Source organism: Rattus norvegicus, chromosome 1, assembly GCF_036323735.1.
Source record: "Rattus norvegicus strain BN/NHsdMcwi chromosome 1, GRCr8, whole genome shotgun sequence".
Taxonomy (NCBI): Eukaryota; Metazoa; Chordata; class Mammalia; order Rodentia; family Muridae; genus Rattus; species Rattus norvegicus.
The window spans coordinates 185479862-185496386 of NC_086019.1; the positions used below are offsets into that span (position 1 = coordinate 185479862).

Below are 16525 nucleotides of genomic sequence, written 5' to 3' on the forward strand. Positions count from 1 at the left end.
ATCCTATACCCTCTTCTGGTGTGTGTGTGTGTGTGTGTGTGTGTGTGTGTGTGTGTGTGTGTGTGTGTGTTATTTATTGAGGAGGAGATCCATGCTACAGGTGGAGGTCAGAAGGTGACTTGAGGGAGTAAGTGTTCTCCTTCCATCATGTAGGTTCTGAGAATTGAACTCAGGTCCTCAGGCTTGGCAGCAAGCCCCTTACCCAGTGAGCCATTTCAATGGACCCATTGTTTTCTTCTTAACAGTGAATTAGTTTGCTCATTTTGACTTGATACTGAGGTAAGCAGTGAACAAAGAAATCTAAGCCCACCACCCCACAAAGGATTAACTGATATTTACCAAAATACCGAATCACTCCAAATTTTTCAAGTAATTAGAAACATTACCCCTGGGGTTAGGAATGTAACTCAGTGGTAGAGTACTTGCCTAGTATGCCCAAGACAATGGTTTTGATTCCCAACTGGGGAAAAAAGAAGAGAGGGAGAGAGGGAGAAAGAGAGAGGGAGGAGAGAGGAAGGAGAGAAGGGGAGAGGAAGAGAGGGAGTGGAGAGAGGGAGGGAGGAAGGGAGAGAGGGAAAGAGAGAGGGAGAGAGAGAGGGGGAGAGGGAGGGAAGGAGAGAGAGAGGGAGAGAGGGGGAGAGGCTACAGTAAGAATAGAGGTGAGGAAAATAGCAAGAAGAAAGAAGGAAAGAAAGGGTTATTGAATCAAAGTTTTAGGCTGCTTTTCCACAAGCACAGCTGCATATTTCTGACCTGATTTTATTCACACTTCATCCATCTGCTCCCAAGCCACAGCCACACTGTTTTAATTACGACAGCTTTCATACATGCATTCATATGGGATGTGGCAACTTTCTGCCTCTATCATTCTTACTTCTAATAAAATGAACTGGCTCCTTTCATTAATTTATTAATCCAATAGAAACTTTATAATTATTTTGTCAAATTCAATTTTTAAGTCCTTTTGGGATTTGGGTTGGAATTACACTTGACTTATAGATTCATTTGAGAAGAATTGATGTCTCGCTAACATTACGAGTTCCCATCTCTCCATTTATTAAAGTTTTAATTGAGTTGTCCATAAATTATAGAGCAATGTTAAATATTAATTGTGTTAGTGGGCATCTTTGTCTCGCCTAGCTTTAATGAGGCTCCTAGCCTGGAGGTGCCGAGACGGAGGCCACTGAACGGGAGTGCTGGGGTTTCTGTGCCTGCTTCGGCTTTTCAGTACCTTAGGCGGGTTCTCTCTCTCTCTCTTTTTTTTTTTGTACCTAATTTCCTAGGTGAAAGATAAAGTCATAAAGTTAATAGTGACACATACCTGGTACTATTGAGAGATTTAAATGAAATGGCTCGTGTGCGGTGGACGCGGCGCCATGCCTGCCTCCGGTGACTGATCGAATCTCTGCTTCCTTCCTGTCGGCTGGGCTGCCTATGCTTTAAGATGGCCGCTCTGTCTTGTGATGGTTGTTGTTGACGATGCAGCTTTCTGCCTCTTTAAGCTTACTTTTTCTCACTTAGTAATGGATGTTGAGTACTAATGGATGTAAGTACTAATCTACGGAGATGTTACCTTTCTTGTGACCTATTTCCGCACTGAGTAATAACTCGGTGTGCAACAGTATTATACTGAACTCAATGTAGCTCGCCGGCTTTTAAAACGTACTTTGGGCGATAGGATTTGATGGCCCGTTTGTTTGGAGGGGGTCCTCTCCTGTGGCCCCAATTAGTCCTACACGCCTGCTGCCAGCGTCAGAGCCCCAGCCCACTCTTCTCTGTTCCCGGTGTCATCGAATCTGGCAGTCCTGTTCCTCATCTACAGAAGACAAGCTCCCGGTGGTCTGTCCTGATAGCTGGTCTCTGCCGCCTTGATCCCCAGGCTTCTGGGAGATTGTGTCAGAACCTTTTTGCTGCTGATGGTGTAGCTTTGTGCTCCATGCTTAACAAGCATGAGACACAGATCCACAAAACAAAAACAAATGAAGAAAGAGAAGGAGAGAAAAAGGAAGGAGAAAAGAATGCATTTTCTCCTCATTACTGCCGCCCCATCTAAAGCCACCTTCTACCTATATCCACCTCTCTGTATTCAGGGGGTTCTTTGAGAGGGACCCTCTATTTGTCACTCCAACTAGGTATAGCTTGCCTGCCAGTGTCCGGACTCCTTGTCTCAACCCACTCTTCTCTGTGCCCAGAGTCATTGGATCTGGAGGTCCTGTTCACCATCTGCAAAGGATAAGCCACCCCTCCTCATATTTGAAGCCTGTACGGTACCTTTAAAAACACATGGCTGGGGGGCTGGGGATTTAGCTCAGTGGTAGAGCGCTTACCTAGGAAGCGCAAGGCCCTGGGTTCGGTCCCCAGCTCCGAAAAAAAAAGAACCAAAAAGGAAAAAAAAAAAAAAAAAAAAAACATGGCTGACTGCTGTCATCCTTGGTCATCTTCACTTTGAAGCAGAGGAGCCCCTAACCCTCCCGTCCAATCACACCCCTGTGCCAATAGCCACCCGTTCCTGCCCCCAGCCCTTCCCTGCCTCTGGTACCCATCATTCTTCTCTCTGTCCCATAAGATCTGCTAGTTTTAGGCCTCACATGTAAATGAGGACACATGGTATTTGTTAGAAGAATAGTTTTGACAGTGGAAGCTAAAAGCATTACTTATTGGCCTGCGAACAGTTTAACCCCAATTACTGTCCTTTGATGCACAACGTCTGTAGTCTCGAGCTCTGCCACCCGGTCACTTGGGCAGCTGTTGAGCCTCGCAGGGTGCTCTTTGGAGGGTGGGATGCGATGTTTCTCAAGCTGTTGAGTGTTTTACAGTGCTTTTCTTTTGCTCTCATGAGCAAACTGACAAAATAATAAATACCAGGAGTCATTTTTCTCCTCAGACGTCTACAGATGGTAATCTGTGTTTTTGTTCTGATACTGTTGTTTTGCCTGGAATTCGATGCAGCTAAGATGTCCCGATCCAGCTCAACTTTGTAGAAATAATTCTTTTACATATGCTGGATGCCAATAATGCTTGCAGAAACGCTTGCTTTCTACCTGTCATTTAAGATGTTTGAACCAATGTGTTTCTATAGGATAGATGCTGGGCGGGTGAATGGTTGGCTGTGTGAATGCATAAATCCACGGTTGTGCGGTTTATTTCATTAGGATTAAGTAGCCCTCAGTCTATCCATGTAGTCATCTTTCCGCCTTGAAATGTCTGCTTAATTAATTTTTCTCATTAATTCATCCATCCTTTTACTCCCCATCCTGATCACAGCCCCCTCCCCACTTTCACCCCTACCCCTACAAATCGCCACCACCACTACAGCCCCACAGAAGGGGAGGCCTCCCCCCTGTATCTTGCCTGACATTTCCAGCCAATTTATTTGAGGCCTTTCTTTCCACCCTATCTACACACTACGTGTTTCTGCAGCTACAGTCTCTTCGCACCAACGTCTCTCAAGTCAGTTCATTTGTGGAATTAAAATATCAGGTTCAAGTTTGTTCTGATTTTACTTTCTGTATTAGTAACACTTCTCTGGATGGCTGTCGATCTGGATGCTTGTGTACTTATAGATGATCTGCAGCAACGTCTTACCCCATCCCAACACCATTCGTGAGTGAGTGAGTGAGTGAGCGTGCATGCGTGTGTGTGTGTGTCCAGGAGTATGTCATGTCCATGGCATGACGCATGTGTGGAAGTGAGGACAACCTCAGATGTCAGTCCTTACCTTCCAACATCATTTGAGACAGGGTCTTATCATTCACCACTGTGTGTTTGAAGTTAGCTGGTCTGGGGCATTCTGGGTATGGTCGGTCTTGTCTCTATTTCCATCTCACCATAGGAGAGCTGGGACGGCAAGCATACCACCTCGTCTGGCTTTCACATGGATTCTTGGATGCTTGCAGAGCGAGCTCTTTACCCACTGGACCGTCTAACCAGTCTGCTGTGTTTTCATATCCTCTCATCTTCTTCAGCAATGTCTGCCTCTAAGCCCAAGCTCGCTGCCTGAACTTCTGGCCTCTTCAGAGTTTCTTTGAGCACTTCATCCACTCATTGCATGTTTCTTCCTTTTCCTTTTTTACAAGTTGTAATGAAATATTTTCTTTTGCCCTTTAGCACCCCTGCCAAACCTATAGCTTCACAAAGGTGAGCCCTGTGTCTATGTTATTTATACCCGTGATCTCAGAGCTGGCTGGCAGACAGTAGGCATTCAGTTAGTGACTATTGTATGAATATTATGATATATCCTCATTGTGATGTCTGGCTATTTCCTAGAATATGCTAAAATAAACACTTAATCCAAAAAAAGTTTACCTTGTCTCTGAATCAGTTGTGTGTCACAGATAATATATAAATTGTGTGTGTGCGTGTGTGTGAGCGTGCATTTGTGCATGTATGTGGTATATGTGTGTATATGTACGTGTGCGTGTGTGTGTAAAATCTTTTGTAAAGGTCTTCAGCAGACCTCTTCCTTCCAAAAGGAGCCCATGTTATCTTGATTTAGGTCTCAATTCCTTCCCACCCTATTCATTTGACAAGCAAGATATTTGGTGGCTATGATTCATGCCCGTCTGCTTGCCTGTGATGAGATTGGCTCTGTGACAAGGATTAAAGATACACAAAGATGAGGCAGACACCATCTCCTGCTGATGGGGTTTGGGGGGGGGACTCACAGGGGAGAAAGGCAATATATAAACAGATATGCAAAGTCATTGCACACCTGTATGTGCTTACATTTATGAAAGACAAAGACCATGGGACTAGAAAGTCACGTTGAAACATGGTGACATTTGATCTGAGGATGAATAGGGCGAGCATAGAAAGAGCTAGGGTTAACTCTCCTGGACAGAAAGAATACTAAGGGTTTGGGATTAGCAGGCGGTGTTCTTCCACTCCAAGGCTGAGAATCCACACTTGCACCGTTTAGGCAAGTCTTGAACCTGGTAACAAGCTCTGGGAACCCAACAGCCACATATGCAGCTTCCAACACACCAAAGTCCGGACACTGTGGGGTGGAATTGACCTCCTCTGTAGGCTCCTTGGTAATAAGAACCTCTCCTCGATCCCCACATGGTCAGAAAGCCAACTCTGATGACCTTTGCAACCATGACGCTTGGTGCAGGAATTGATGTGCCTAGGGCTTTTGAGAGACAAGACAGAAAGGCCCTTCTTTTATCAGCAATCAAGTTCACCCAAGGCAACAGTAGGTACCTGGGGATCTGCCTGTGTCTACTCTGTCAGCTGTATCAGGATCATGCCCCACTAGGGGGTACTGTTGTGCTGCAGGAAGTTGGGCTGGCTTGCAGAACTCATTCCCTGTAAATCCATCCACATCTCTGGGGACTCCAGAGTACGAGGTTGTAAAGCTTGGTGGGGAAAGAAAACAACCCACTAAGCTTGCTGATCCGTCTAGTCATTGTTCAGAGAGCTTGCAAGTACCTGAGAGCATCCGGAGTTCTTGGACTGATTGGCCCTTATTCAGTGGATCTGAACACACACAGCAGGAGGTAAGGGGCACTATATGAACAGCTCAGGTAGGGGACACAGCATGGCGAGGGTATGGATACTCAGACTAAGAGAGTGGCATCCAAAGCTCCTGGGCTGGTCTGCTCCATTCTGACCTGACCCCAGAGGTTTCCATCCCCTCTGAAGTATGAGCCAACCTCCTCTACAAATGGCAGGATGTGGTGAATTGAAATGTGTGGGAAAGTGCTCAACTCACATGTGTATGGAGGAAGAGATCATTGGCCAGAGGAGCATGGCAGACTAACCCTGTGTGCCAATGTCCTTCATGTTGACAGCCAGGAGTCTGTGGTGGAAGCTACCTGCTGACTAGGGAGCTTTCTGACAGAACTCCTCTTTAGATGGGGAGAGGGTAAGGGCAGCCAGCTTCAGGCCCCCACTGCCTCTTGCAGAACTCTGTGGTGCTTGTCTCCTTACAGATGATCTGCCATTCTGTAGGACAGAGTGGTGTGGCCAAGCTGTGAAAGGAGGGGAGAAAGCCCCTCCTGCACTTGGTCTGTATACTGTTTCAGGCTGACTCATGGCAACCACAAAGAAGATAATGACCCCTCAGCGCCACTTGGAAGCATCACTGCCCCCAGGAACTATCTTGTTTCCTGGACGCCATTGGGAAGTGTCATACAAGAGTAAGCGGTGTCTGGATGAATTTGAGTGAATGTCCCTAACTAGAGAAAGGACATGAAGCCTTGGTTTGTAAGGGAGACTGAGACAGTCCCGAGGCTGGCCATGATGAAGGTCAGAGAGGAGAGGTTACTAGTTGGATCCACTTATCATAGGCATGGGGCCCAGGAGCATGTGTGACCAAAGCAAAGGAGAAAAATGTTATGGAGTAAGGAGTAGGTAGAACACTCCACATGCCACAGAAGGGCAAAATAAAACAGGACTAAAGTTGGAAGGGACTAAGATTGTGGTTCAATAGGTAGAATGCTTGCCTGGTTCGATCCCCATCCTCGAATAAATTGTGGTGACTGGCACTTGCTTATAATGCCAGCACTCAGGGAGTGGAGACTTGAGGATGAGAAAACCAAAGCCATTGCTGCATAATGAGTCTGGGGCCAGCAGGGCTTACACAGGACCCTATCTGCAAATGAAATGAAACAAAACCTACAAACACACACACTAGAGAGAGGAGGTGGGCTGGCAATCAGAGGCACCAGGATAAGGAAGAATTCGAGATCCTCAACTGGAAGAACAGCATCCATAGAGGACTGAAGCAGGAGAGAAAGTAGACATCAGGCTCCCCAAAGAGACTTCAATGGGGGAAACCCAATAGAAAACAGGGAGGCCATTCACGGATGGGTGTGGTGTTTTATGATTGACATAGGCTCTCACCTACCTACCTGGTTTAGACTTCAGGACAGCACAGGAAGTCTGAGCCATCCACCTGTTGCTGGTGAGGAAGCAGGTAGGAATGTCACAGAGCCAGGAAATAGAACGGCTCTGATTTAAAGTCTAGCTGTTGTTTTTACTAATTCTAATCATGCACAACTCCTTACCTGACATCAGTTACTCAACTGCTGGCTACAGGAAGCCTTCATCAAATACATGCCTTGCACCAGTACTATCAGGGCTACCTTGGCACCTGGCTACTCCAATAGCAAGGCTTGGCAAGTCAGCTCCCAGGTAGAGCGATGGATATGCACACTCTCGGGCCCCTTCCTGACACCTACTGTGTTTGTACATTGATGAGTCCTCGCAGAGATTTTACTGGCTTAGCCCAGGAAGAAAGACAGAGGAAAGAGGAAGAAGATAAACCCCGAGGAGACAAGAAGATACGCAGTTACCTTCGGCTAGTGTCCCCAAGCTCAGCCACAGATGGAGCCTGAGAAATTGAGGTCCAGTTGCCAGGAAACTTCTTAGGGCTGCTCAAGCACTTGCAGAAACACTTAACACCCACGGTCCCTCAGCCTCCATTCTGGGCCAACATCTAGAGGAAGGATGCCTGCCATGTCCTCGCCACCCACCCACACTTCAGCCACTGCAAACAACCTTCCCTCCTTCAGTCTGCAATGCAGGCATTCATCTTCCTAAATGATATCAATGGAGACCTTTACAAATAGCTTTTCATGAGCTGCAGTTTCTTAATGACCGAGAACACATGCTCATGGTCAAGAAGAGAAGCAAGTCCATAAACACGTAAAGCCAAAGGTGAAGATTAATTCCCAGTGTACACACCACCATCCACGGCAGATCTCCCAAGGTCATTCTCCGAGTGTAGGCACTGCTAAGGACACCCTGCGCATCCCTTCCAAAGAGACACATGAATATACACTCCAGCATATGTGTATGGATTTTGAACGCAAATAAGGTCACGTCAACCTGACTGCAACTCACCTCTCCCACTTAACAGTACACCCTGGACTCTCTTCCGTGTCTGTCTTTAAATAGATCTTTCTTGCTTTTAACAGCCACTTCATAATCTATGGCACAGCCTTGTTAGCGTTTATTTAACCACATCCTACTAATGGACACAGGGCTTGTTCCTAGTCTCTATCTTTTATGCTTAATGTGTGGTGGTTAGGTTCTTGTTTGCTATTATAATAATAATTAAATTAATAAAGCAACATACAAACAATGCTTGTTCTTGGGTCACAGTCATCGGGGAAGGGGAAGGCATTTCCTAGTTATAGGGTCCTCCATTCTTCCTTGTACTTGTTGACCTTGCTCTGTCCTAGAGCCACAGTCTTCTGCACTAGAAAAAGGCAGGGAGCAGGATGGGTGCATTGTATGCTCACCTTGGCCTTGAAGCAATATCTCTTATCCCTGCTTGTTCTTCCTGTCAAGACCCAGCCATGGTCCTCAGTTGGACATGGTAAGGAGAATGATAATCCTTGGGAACTGTGAGAACAGTACGAGTAGGGTCACCAAAGGGAGGAGGGCCCAAGAAAGGAAGCAAGGGATCTCTGTTGAGTGCCTCACCATCTCTACCACAATTGTGGCAGTGAGCATGCGTAGCCTCTGCACAAGCCTTTACACATTTGTAGATAAATTTCCAGAAGCACAATGTCTGTGTCCAGAGGACGTACACTTTAGACATCATGGGTAATGTTCAACTGCCCTCCTAAAGATGCATTGGTTTGTGCTCCGTCCTTGTCAAGAAGGCTCTCCTCCTTCACACCCTTGTTAAAATCTGTCAGCATTTATATGTATCCTAAGGCTGGGAGATGACTCAGCAGGTAAAAGGCTTGCTGAGCAAGATTGAGGACCTGAGTTCAGACCCATAGAATCCATGTAAAGCCAGACGCAGACACAGTAGCATGTGTCTGTACTTCTGAACTCCTGGGAAAGATGGGAAGTAGAGACAGGAGACTCCCTGGGAGCAGGCAAGGCAGAAGTGAAGACTGAGGTTGTTCTCTGACGGCAAATACAAATACATTGTGATCTCTCTCTCTCTCTCTCTCTCTCTCTCTCTCTCTCTCTCTTTCCCTTCCTCTCCTGCTTCCTCTCCCTCTCCATCCCTCTCCTTCTCCCCACCTACACACACACACACACACACACACACACACACACATGCACACACACACTACATTATAAGTGGATAAATGATCCATGTCACAGGTGATCAGGACTTTAATTTGCATTCCCTTAAATGAGTCTGTTGAGAGAGACAGATTATTTTCATGTTCTTATTTTCCGTCTGTAGCTTTTTCTGTTAGTTCTTTTCTAATGACCCATATCCCTTTCTCCTACTGGCTCTTTCTCCATTACTTACTTTTTGTGAGGAATCAGAGTAAATACTCAAACTATGGAAATGAAAAGAGATGAAGCCATCCCTCTGAGGTCCCAGCTGACAGGGTACAAGCATTGACTGCTTTTGTTACGTCCCTCTTACTTGTGATACTTACTCTCCCACTGCAGAGACATATTTTCCTAATGTGCTTTAACTTTCCCATGTTTTTTGTCTCATGCCTAGAAAGGCTGTCCTAGTGCCAAGATGAATTTTTCATATTCTCACGTTTTCCTTCTCCTCCACTGCTAAAGCCGCACTTGAATTCAGACTGCAACAGTGTTGCGTTGGTGATTTCCCTTGGTCCTCTGTGCCCTACTTTCCACAGCCCCCAAACAGGAACTGTGAGAGCCTGCTAGGTAGAGCTATTGTGAAGTTGGAGCACAATGGCTGTGTCCTTGAGCTTAGAACAGACATTGGCTGAGACACAGTACGCTGAATGCTAGCTAACGGTTTGTTCCCATCCTGGTTTGTGGTTTATGGTCCTGTACATAGCTGATATTTGCTGATTATGTTATGTGTGTGTGTGTGTGTGTGTGTGTGTGTGTGTGTATACACATATATAATATATATGTATATATAGTGAATTATAGAAAAATTGAAAAATTAATACATTAAAAATAAAAAGTCTCTTGAATTCCAAAATAAATGCAATACTTGCCATTAAAAGGACCACTGTTCTCTATATGGCTCCATTATGTGGTGTCTACCTGTACAACGGAATCCAAGACAAGTCCCACAACACTCAAGGTATGGCTTTACTAGGGACCTTTAAAAACTGAGATACACACAGAAGGGAAAGAAAGACTAGAGCAACAACGTCTTCTCACAGTACCAGGAAGAATGTGCAAAGGGCAGGACCTCCTGAAGTTTTATCCCCAAGGAAGGATCCCTTACCTCCACACCTCCACCGATTTTCTTTCTTAGAAACAAATGTTAGTTCTCTGAGAATTTCATACATATGTACCCTTCCTCCAACTCTCTCTAGATCCACCCAGCTTCCTTTCCCACCCTTCCCCTATCAAGGTTTAATTTGTTCTGCCCAAATATTCTTGGGTGTGATCTCCCACCAGAGAGTGGTTGACCTGCCAGGGCCTGCACTGGAAGAGAAAACTCTTTATCCCTCTCAGCCGCTAATGATTGCTAATAGATCAGTGGCTAGCTTGGGGCTTCATGCCCAGTCCCCCCACCCCTGTCTCCATGCTGGAATTGGTCTGGCTTGGGCTTGCTTAGGTCTTGCGCTTGCTGTCACAACCGCTGAGTTCATTTGTGCAGCTGCCCTGCTGTGTCTGGCAAACATGTTTCCTTGGAGTCATGCACTGTCTCTGACTCTTAAACTTTTTCTGCCCCTCTTCTGAAATGACCCCTGAGCCTTTGTGGCAAGGGTGAGGTGTACCTGTTCCTCCGAGGGCTGAGCACCCCACACTCCCTTGCTCTCTGCTCACAGCTGTGAGTCTCTGGGCTGAGCATCATCTGCTGTCAATAGAACTGACTTCCTGTCATTATGGCAATGAAGAGAGCAGCCTTGTTAACGCCGAGGTAATCAGATGACTGGTTGATGGGTTTTGAGTCCCAACAAGAGATATCTGGGGACTTTGGGAACCTACAGGAAATTGATTTCAGACATAGACCCTTATGCCAGAGAATAAAGTGGCCAGTTTTTGTGGGAAGCTGAGTTCTGATGCAGCCCCTCTCCAATCTCAGTTTGCCCACAAAGCTGTTAACTCCTAGAGGAAAAACAAGGATGCTTGACATAGCTTTGTATCCCTGGAACATAGCAGATGCTAAACAAATGCCTGCTTAATTAATGAATACTTGAATTCATAGCTACAGGACTACACCTTGTTGATGCAGAGATGAGCCAGGCACAATTTGACACTAGGGGATACTCAATTCAGGTATGTGTCAAGAGGGCACTGTGTCTACACCGGGGGCCATGGGACCATAAGGGATGAAAACAAGTCCCTTACCTCTCTAGGCAAAGGAAATGCATTAGTCAGGGAAGGCTTCCTGGTAGAGGCAATAATCTGCTAGACAGGTTAAGAAATGATTCATACAAAGGGCACATGTCAGTGTCCCCTCGGCATGAAAAGCAGCCTACAGAGGATGGGCTGGGCGTTGGCTAGTCCTCTCTGACAGTAGCCCTGCAGTGGCCATGACCAGGATCAAAAAAGCCATAGATATGCTGTCCAGTTCAACATCATGCAGGCAACAGAGAATGACTGGTGGTGGGGTTTAAACTGGAATTTAGCATTTTGCTCCCAGGTCACTTAATAGTCAGGGTTTGCTGCTGTAGAGGTGGAAGGAAGCAGCCTCTTGACACAGGCCGGGCCTGCCTCAGCCAAAGGGTAAATGGCCACAGGTGTCTGGAGCTTGGCTGGCACGGAGATTAGCAGGTTTGCTTTCAGAATCAGCTCTTTGCAAAGAGGCCTCTTCCCTCCACTGCGGCTGCTAATTATCCCCCTGGAGACTGCGGTGCTTTTCAAGGAGCCTCGTTGCCCACTTAGGAGCTAATAAATCACAAAATCCCCCAGGCAGCTGGGCCTTCCAGAACACAAGTGCAGAACACACAAATTTAGCAAAAAGGAAGCCTTCCAGAGACTGTCTGTAATAATCAGAGGTATGCTCATTCTGCGTTCCCAATAGTGCCCAGCACCAGCAGGCTCCTCTGTATTCGGGATGTACCTTGTGTGGACAGTGGAGGCTGGGGGAACCATCTGTGTTCCACTGGGTAGCCAACGTGAGTCAGAAATGTAATTTCCAGAGAGCCCCGGGATGGCTTGGTTTGAAGTATCTCCAAGAGGCTAACACACTGAGGCTTGGTCTGCAGATGGTGGTGATGCTAAGGCTTGGTTTGCAGATGGTGGTGCTGTAGAGTGGACACAGAATAAAACAGGAACTCATGTCGTCAGCAAGTTTGTTAATTCATTGTTAAGTTCACACTGAACTGCTAGGAAGACCTAGAGTCTTATTGGAGGAAAAACAACTTTCCTAAGAATTTAATTTTGAAGGTCATATCTTGTCTCTGCAGCCCCCTCTCCATTTATATGTTCATTGGGGAAGCATTTATTTAGCATCTACTATATGCCAGAGATATAAAGATATGTGAGGTGTTTTCCTTCCTTGGGGTAGTAACAGCTTTGTGGGCCAGCTAAGACTTGAGGGGTGAAGTCTCCCATTTTCCATGTTGGGATCTGCACCTACACTAAGCTTCCCACAAACATCAGCAGCTTCCTCCTCTAGCAGAATGGTCTACACCTGAGTGTAGTTTCCTCTAGGTCTTCAGGGTCCCCAGAAGCTCAGCTGTTGAACAGTTCAACATGTACTCCCATCACATGATGCTCCTGCCTCAACACAGGCTGAGGAGTAGTGGAACCCACTGATCACAAACTGAAACTTCTAGAATCATAAGCTGACATAACTCCCTCCCTTTAGGTGGTTCTCCTAAGTATCTTGTCCTGTCTGGAAAAAAAATAACATTTGGATTTTTTTTTCTCTCTAACCAGCTCTGCGTCCAGTCTAAGTTTTCCCTTTAGATGACACAGCACAGAATTCTAAGGGGTCGGACAACATAGTAATGCATGATCCTCCTGCCTCACTCCTCCCAAATGAAAGCCTGCACTGTCTCCTGCTCTCCTCGATGGTATTTTCAGAAACCCACTGAGAGTCACCTCCTCCCTGGTGCTGAGAACATAGCAATGAATGAAGACAGCAACGCAAACTCCAAGGGTTTAAACTATCATGGCAGGAGTGTCTCTAAACACACTATTAAAAGCGGACACGCTGAGTTTGATCCATAGAAACACATAAACCTCACGTGATATCTCAGACCAGTGATCTCTGAATTTGTCAGGTGGAAGCGAGAAAATCAGAAACTCAAGGTCATCTTTGACTACAAAGCAAGTTTGAGGCCAGCCTGGGATATGTGTGATTTTTGTCTTACACACACACACACACACACACACACACACACACACACACACACACGCCAATCTAGAGACCCTTGCCAAAATCCCACTGAGTAGGGACACATGGGGGAGGAACATGGGGTGCATGGTAGCCATTACTCAAAGAGCATGAACTCTAGTGAAGGCTGTGTGGTACAGGAGTGTGTAGTCCAGACCAGCAGCTCCCACCCTGGGGTGGAGACCCCTCTGAGTGGAAAGCAACTCTCACAGGGGTAGCCTAAGACCATTAGAAAACATAGATATTTCCATTGTGATTCATAGCAGTAACAAAATTACAGTTATAAAGTAGCAACAAAGATAATTTCATGGCGGGGTCACCACAGCATGAAGAAGGGTGTTGAAGGGTCACAGCCTTAGGAAGGTTGAGAACCACTGCTCTATACCATCCGTCTTTGCTCAGTAGAGACCTAAGCTTTCTCACAGAGACTCCTGGACCCGTGCTCAGAGTTTCTGGTTGAATTAATATGAACTGGGATTCAAGTGAAGCACGTCTCCAGGAGCTCCCAGGGTGGTCACCAGGAGCAGGGCTGTGTGGGTGAGCCCCATTTCCCTTCCTGCTTCTGGGGTGTGTGGTGGAAGCAGAGTTTGGATTTCCCGTTCAGCTTATGGCATCTGTGGCCACAGTCACATCCTTAGAACAACAAAATCACTGCTAAGGCCTTTCCTCTGCAAGAATGCTAAGTACTGAGCTTATAAACCAATGCTGACTGTTGACGACTCACAAGCCACACTATTTACAAACATGTCCTCCAAAAAGCCGAAATGTTAGTCCCCAGCCCATAGTGCTATTAGGAGGTGGCGGAGCCTTTCAGAGGCAGGGCCTAGTGGGAGGCCCTTTGGTCATCGGAGTGTGCTCTTGAAAAGGGAATGAGAGACAGCTCCTCTTGTGCTTCCTGCCTGTGACGTAGAAACCGTCCTCAACCACATATTCTCCTACATGCCCCCAAGACATGTAGGCTCCAAGAAGAGGAACCCATTAACCACAGACTGGACCATCCACCACTGCGAGCCCAAGTAAACATGTTTCCTTATAAGTTGATTATGTAGGGCGTTACGTTGTTGTTACAGCAACAGAATGCTGGCTGATCGGGGCTACTTCCCAACAGGCTTGTGTCTGAGACTGAATCCTGGATCCATTCACCGAGCAGTTACGGTGGGCCAGGTTATGTACAGAAGGCAAAGATGAACAAGAGAAATCTCCAAATAGCTAATAATCTTTAGTAATAAAAAGAAACATAAGAGATAATTACCAAAAGAAAGGATGGTGCGGATAAATATAAAACACTAGGAGACGATAGGGAAGGGCCAGGGATGTGTGACTTCAGTTTGGGTTTGTGAAGATGAGGAAGCAGTCATCAGAACAAGCGAGAAAATAAAAAGAGCCAGTGTCAAGGCTTGAGAAGTTAAGAATACAGAAGTGTGAAGACCACTGGGCCAGCCAAGTGCTTGACACACGAGCAAGAGGAGTTTCAGCCTTGGAATCTACATAGAAAGCTGAACAGTGTGAACATTCGTGTGATCTCTGCATAGAGGCTAAGGCGGGTGGATCCCTTGGGCCCGAAGGCCACCAGTCTATCTGAATCTGAACATTCCAAACCAATGAGAGACTTGGCTTCAAAGAACCAAGGTGGACCAATGCATGAGGAGTGACATCTGAGGTCGACCCCTGGCCTCCACATGCAAGCGTGTGCACCCACAGATGCACATGGACCCACAAGAAGTAAACTCAGTGAAGGAAAAACAAACATGAAGAAACACTTGTGTCTGGAGAGCAGGTTTTATGTTTAGTGTGGCACGAGCGTCAGGTTGCCAGGAGTGATGGGGATTGATTCTAGAAAGGTGGGCAGGGAACTCATATTCCACGGAATGCCAGCTTTATTCTAAGGAGTCGCTGAGGCTTGCATTGATTGGATTGGCTTTAGAGAGTTTCCCTGGTGGCAGAACGGGTTGAAGCTAGTAGAAGCATGCACATCAGAGAGTAAACTACAGCAGGAGTGCCCTGCAACCAGGCAAGGAGGACAAGGACTTGGGAAGGTTAGGAAGGCAAATGTTCCAAGGAAAAAAGACAGACATTTTTTGTTGTTTTATTTTTCTGTCTGTACAGCAATTACAATTTGAGAAGGAAAATGGGGAATTGAAGTGTTTGGTCGGCAGGCAGGCAGACACTGGCATGTTAGAACACAGGGAAGCTAAAGTTATAGCTTCCATTACCACTTACGAATCACCCCCTAGGTGATGACCAAAGACTGGGGAGGACGTAGATCATTCAGGATGATTGTGTAGTCGATTGGGAGGGTCCAGAATAGACTGGAAAAAGTCAGGAATTTGAGAGAGGCTGAGGAACTCAGAGCATGCCTGTATTCGAGGGCTTGTTGATTCCATTAAAACTCAAATAGATAGAGAGGGGCTGGAGAGACAGCTCAGCAGCTGAGAGCACTGGATGCTTTTCCAGAGAACCCAGGTCCAACCAGCGCCCATGTAAGGGTTCACAACCATCTGTCACTCAAGTTCCAGAGGATCCAATGCTCTCTACTGAACTCCATGGGCATTGTAAAAAATGATACTCAGGAAAACCACATGTACTCTCAATCTCTCTCCCCCTCCTCCTCTCTCTCCCTCTCTCTCTCTCACACACACAGATACATATACACACATATAAACAAACAAATCTTAAATACATATTGGTAGAGATGTAGGACACATGCCATGCTTTGTGAGCAGACCCTGATGGAGCATTCACATGTGCTGCACCCTGGCCCTCCTTCATGGGGCTTATCATGAGAAGAGTAGGTGTAGCTTCGACAGAAAGGACGAAGGGGAGGCAGATAGCAAAAGTGAGGGATGCTTCCTGGTTGCTGCCGCCGCAGAGAGCCCTTGGGCAGCACCCCGAGAGCAAACTTGAGCCTCGGGACCACAGGTAAGACCAACTTGTCTGCTGCAAGAGAGCTGCCTGGTGAGATCGGGACACACAGAGGCAGAGTTCATCTAGGACCGGGCACTTCCTGTGTTTGCCGGAGGTCCCACGCCCGCGGATCCCGGCCCGCAGCAGCTCTCTGCTCCCAGACCCTGTGGGAAAGAGACCTCACCGCCTGGTCAGGTGGGCACTCCTGAGGCTGCAGAGCAGAAGAGACCACCAACACTGCCCACCCCTGCCCACATCCCTGGCCCAAGAGAAAACTGTATAAGGCCTCTGGGCTCCCGTGTGGGAGGGCCCAGGAGCGGCAGGACCCCTGTGCCTGAGACACCACCAGAACCAGAAGGAAACAGACCGGATAAACAGTTCTCTGCACCCAAATCCCGTGGGAGGGAGAGCTGA

The 16525-nt window shown here is 46.8% G+C and overlaps 1 protein-coding gene and 1 long non-coding RNA gene across 2 annotated transcripts in view; one reads left to right on the forward strand and one right to left on the reverse strand.

Moving 5' to 3' along the window:
* The window catches only part of Hs3st2 (heparan sulfate-glucosamine 3-sulfotransferase 2), a 121256-nt gene that overhangs the window by 92417 nt on the left and 12314 nt on the right, over window positions 1–16525 (forward strand). The gene's annotated exons all lie outside the window — the stretch shown is intronic.
* The window catches only part of LOC134483814 (uncharacterized), a 27485-nt gene continuing 10960 nt past the window's right edge, over window positions 1–16525 (reverse strand). The window contains exon 2 of the long non-coding RNA XR_010060868.1: window positions 1–1279. This is a non-coding gene — a long non-coding RNA (uncharacterized LOC134483814). The remainder of the gene's footprint in view (window positions 1280–16525) is intronic.